This window comes from Sorex araneus, chromosome 7 (genome assembly GCF_027595985.1).
Source record: "Sorex araneus isolate mSorAra2 chromosome 7, mSorAra2.pri, whole genome shotgun sequence".
NCBI classification, from domain to species: Eukaryota; Metazoa; Chordata; class Mammalia; order Eulipotyphla; family Soricidae; genus Sorex; species Sorex araneus.
The window spans coordinates 32,520,406-32,525,954 of NC_073308.1; positions in this window are offsets into that span (position 1 = coordinate 32,520,406).

Sequence of the window (5,549 nt, forward strand, 5' to 3'; positions counted from 1 at the left end):
AAAGGGACTCTCTTACACTGCTGGTGGGAATGCTGACTGGTTCAGCCCTTTTGGAAAACAGTATGGACGCTTCTCAAAAAATTAGAAATTGAACTCCCATTTGACTCAGCAACACCACTACTGGGAATATATCCTGGAGAGGCAAAAATTTATAGTCAAAATGACATCTGCACTCAAATGTTCATTGCAACACTCTGCAATAGCCAGAATCTGGAAACAACCCGAGTGCCCAAGAACAGATGACTGGTTAAAGAAACTTTGGTACATCTACACAATGGAATACTATGCAGCTGTTAGAAAAGATGAAGTCGTGATCTTTGCATGTAAGTGGATCAATATGGAAAATATCATGCTAGGTGAAATGAGTCAGAAAGGGAGAGACAGACATAGAAAGATTGCTCTCATCTGTGGAATATAAAGTAACAGAATGGGAGACTAACACCAAGAATAGTAGAGATAAGTATCAGAAGGTTGGCTCCAAGGCTTGGAAACTGGCCTCACATGCTGGAGCATAAAGCAACTCAGATACAGAATGAAACACCAGGTAAAATGTGGTTCGAGAACATGCTGGGGATGGGAAATGTACACTTAAAGTAGACTATAGAACAAACAGAATGGCCACTCAATACCTCTATTGCATACCACAGCACCCAAAAGGAGAGATATAACAAAAGGGAATTCCCTGCCACAGAGGTGGGATGGGGTTGGGGGATGGGATGGGGGAGTGGGAGGAATACTGGAGTCATTGGTGGTGGAGAATGGGCACTGGTGGAGGGATGGGTACTCAACCATTGTATGACTGAAACACAAGCATGAAAAGTTGTAAGTCTGTAACTGTATTTCAAGGTGATTCACTAATAAAAAATTTAAAAAAGAAAAAAAAACATATTATCGATGTAGGATGACATTACTTTGTCCTTTCCCTCCTTGCCACAAGTAGCTTGTTCCGGTTTTACCCAGAGTTTAGGCTTACCCCAGTCACACCCATCAAGGTGTTCCCGAATCTCTCCCATCCCTTTGTTTAGCTATAATCACTTTTCCATGCTCTCTTCCCCAAAAGAGTTATTCCTCGACTTTCCCTTAATCTGACTCTGCTAATTTGCAAGGTCAGACCTTCCTAGGATACTGAATTTATATTATATAAGTTAATATTGCCTTTCTCCTCTTCTTGTGCCTTTTGAATAATTTACTTTAAAGCTATGACTGTTTTGTATAGACACAAGAAGACAATATTATGTTTTTATAACTTGGGAATTAATTGGCCTCGAATATTCCCTCCCGGGCATCTGCTTTCTCCATTTAAGCCTCAGTTTCCCTCAGTTCCTAGCACCCCAAAGTAGGGTCCCCGACGTGGGACGGGAAGGATCCAGGGCAAGCGGTGAGTTATGTGCTACCCTGGCATCGAGATGGGCCTGGCCAAAGTGCCTAATTCTTAACTGTAAGTTAAGAGCTTGATCATAGACAAATGCTGTCATGATCCAATAGTAATTATGAGACTGGGACCCTGCAGGGATAGGAAAGACTGATCTGGCCTGAGCACTGTAGTCTGAGATTGAGATGGCCCCAGGAGAGCAATTCTATAAGCTTTAATGCATCTCTTATTGTGTCCATACAAAATAATTAATATTATGAATTCTTATATGTTTGCTGGCTGAGAAGAAGAGAAACACATTCATGGGACTCCGCCCTTGGGTGGATCCTTCTGCTGAAAGAGAATTAAGTCCTAGGAGAAACATCCCCTAAGGGAAAGGACCTTACCCTATTGATGGTGACCACACCTATGTGTACGCCCCAACCCCCTCATGCTGTGGAGACTTAACTAGGCTGGAAGAGTGGGTTGGGGGGCGAGATCCACGGGGTCAGATCCACGGGGCCAGATCCACGGGGCCAGATCCACGAGCCAGATCCAAGGGAGAGATCCAGGAGAGCGGGAGAGAAGCGGAGGGAGAGAATGAAATAAACGGATCGAGCAACCAGTTTGGCCTTCTTCCTTCTTCCTTCCGTCAACTGCCCTCGACTGACAGCACACACAGCGGTTCTGGGCACGGGACGCGGGCGGTGAGACAGAGCTGCCTAGAGAGCCTGCGAGTGCACTCGCCCCTCGGCGTTCTTTAGTTTTTTACAATTATCCATGGAGGTTAAAGTATAAATGTGTGTCTTTACAGGTAAATTTAAATGTTCATTCAGTTGTGTCTATTCACATGTAGAAGTGTGCAGGCTTCCTTTGAAAGCTGGTGAATCATCAGTCCTTCTGGGTACATCATGGGCACATCTTTTCTTCAAGGACAGTTAGAAAGGAACAAATGTGGCAACTGTGTAGTGATTTGCTGAGGTGCATTGAAGAGGCATAGTAGTTACTTGGCTGGTTCTCAACATGGTTTTGAAACCAAGCCTCCAGTTTGATGCTATAAATGTATCACTAAAATGCCATGTAAACTTTAACACAATTCTAGTTCATTTTACAAGTTCACACGAGATTATTCCAGGTTCTGAAGACACTCTGTGCCATCATATTTTTCCAGTGAATAGCATGGCAGCAACAATAAGAGAAAATATAATTATTTTGAGTTCAATTTAAAATATGTCAAAAAAGTATAAAATTTCGGTAACAGGGAAATACAATAGACTAGAACAACCCAATTTGCTCATATTTATTTAAAATACATTTGTTCAAATTAATTGCAAATATAAACTATGTCAATTCTTATAAAAACACATTTCCAAGGACGTGTGTTTTTCCTGGATCTAAAATGTTAAGGCATTAGTGCCTGTTTAAAGGCAGCTTTAAAAAACTTGGTTTATGGTGCAATCACTTGTGTCATAGAAACAGTAACCAATGAAACAAACAAAATTCATCTAGGGCTCCTGGTGCTAAATGGTTGGGTATTTTGGTGTTACTTAGTTCTCTTTTTTACAGTGCCAGGAATCAAACATAGGGCCCCAAACAGGCAAGGGAAATGTCCTATTTCTAAGCTATAGTCATAGTTTTCTAACAGTTTTAATGAATTATTTTTAAACAAAGTTATTTAATATAATTATTCATTATGAAATATCAATATAAGATTCTTGATATATAAGAAATTTGGAAGTAGGGGAATCACCCACTGAATACACTCACTTTGTACCATGACATTCCATTTGTATATAAAAAACTTTGTTGTTATATACATATAGTCTAAAATTCAGAATAGCAGCTTTTAAACTATGTAGTAAATAACTAGTAATATTAAAATACAATTTGAGTTGTACTTTCACAGATAATTCAAGGAACTAGCAACAATAAAAAATCTTCAACTGCTGAGAATGTTTAAAGCTTTAATGTATACAAATATATTTAACCCAAAGTAAAATCTTGATTGGGAAAAAGAACATGGAGGAAGGCTATTACTGCTACTCAGAGTAATCAAGAAAATCATGGATGACATCACAAACTCAGGGACCAAGTTCATGAAATCAAAAGCTGAAGGCCTCTCAGTGACTTTAGTCAACCTTAGTGACATGTGAAGTTACAAGAGGATTAACAACCCTTATGTTTGATCATGAGCCCTAGTCGATCAATAGAAAATAGTGTTCTAAGAGGAGAAAACTGTATGACTTGACACAAGATTGAGCATAGGTAGAGGATATATAAAAGGAAATGCTGAAGGTCAGATGTCTCAACATTAGTTTCCATATCGGATAAGACCTATTGACAAGAAAAATACTCATCTTGGATAGTGACCAGCATCAGTTATTTAATAGATAAATTTGAACAGAATATAGATTTATTTATTAGTTTAAAATGTGATTTTCTTTTTATTCTTTGAGGTAGGCCAAGCTATAAAAAAATGGGAAACCAGGAATAAAGATATCTGCCTGAGATGACATTAGGCAATAGGGAATGGTTTTGTTCCCAAGATCCTACCATCCCCAGGAACTTACCTTTGTATTTATAATCAAATAGAAATATATCTAAATCTGAGAATCTACTATTATGTTCCTACGAAAATATAACTTGCTGAAAATTTTTATGAGAACATCATATGTGTTGATGTTTTTAAAACAAATCTCTCAAACTATGTTATAAGTGAATGTTATTAATCTTTTCCTAGCATAAGAAAATATTGAAAATAACTATTATATAAGGGAAATTTTAATTCTATTTTTTTTGTTTTAGGAACACACAAGTTATGCTTAGGGATCAGACCAGGTAATGTCTAGGGGACTCTATGTGGACTGGGTGTTAAAAACAGGTAGTTCATGTGTAAGACAAGAGCTGCACCCATTGTGCTATCTCTCTGGCCCCCACTTTTTAAATTCTAAACAACATCTATTTTTGTTAAAATAAAACGATTGAGAGCAAAATTTTCATAATGCCAGTGAATCAGGCTAAAAGCTTAACAGAGTGGTTTTTAATGTTCAAAATTTTATACTCCATTTTTTTCTTGTATTTTCTAATTGTATTTCAGTGATACAAATATTATCTGTAGGTATTTAGAGTTACATTATTTATTGTGTTTAAATAAAACATGACCCTTAAAATTCCTGACCTTTATTCCTTTTCACTTTAATAAAAAGAATCTATTGCTGCAAGAGATGCCCTGAAAACGGATGATGTCAATATTTATCTTTTTTTTTCTCTGTATAATACAGTATCTCTTAGAAAGTAATCACTTTTCAGGGACAGGTGTTGGAACATTGTATGACTGAAACCCAATCATGAACAACTTTGAAACTGTGTATCTCATGGTGATTTGATAAAAAAATAAAAATTAAATAAACCCCCAAAATATTCACTTTCACTTTTTCATTTATATGAAAAATATATGATTATATTTTATATGTTTAAATATATAGTAAGTTTTTCATAAGAACATACCATCAAATTTTTCCAAAAAATTATTAGAGGAAAGATTCCTTTATTTGATTTAAAACCTTTTCAGTCCTTTTAAGTTCTTTATGTTTTTATAACCCAAGGCAATTGAGTTAACAAATAACAAGAATTTACCAAGTAAATGAACAATTAATATTATTATAGACATATAAATAAACATTAATGTATATCAATATTATGCATTTTAATTATACCTCAATTAAAAATACTTTCACTCAATAATATTCAATTTTTAAAACTTAAAACACATTGAATAAAAAGAAAGATTAGTATTTTCTTTTCATCTTTTTTTCAGGTTAGCCATTATCAAACAAAGATAAAAATTTGAAAAAAAATTCTCTAATTCATACCTAATTCCCTATCCCGAACCCAATCAGTGAGACTGAATTTTATGCTTATGAAACCTAGGGCTTCACTTGTATCACTTGTATCACTTGTTGTTCCGTTGATCTTCGATTTGCTTGAGCAGGCGCCAGTAACGTCTCCATTTGTCCCTGTCATGAGCAAGTGCAGCCCAATGATATCTGCTTGCTCCAGGAACAGGAAGAGCCTCAAATCATTCATTCAGGGATTTGATGAAGAAATCTGACCATCTAGTTGGTTGGTGGCCACAAGGTCTTCTGACATCCCGTGGAATCCAGTCCGTAACAGCTCTAGTCCAGCAGTCATCTCTGGA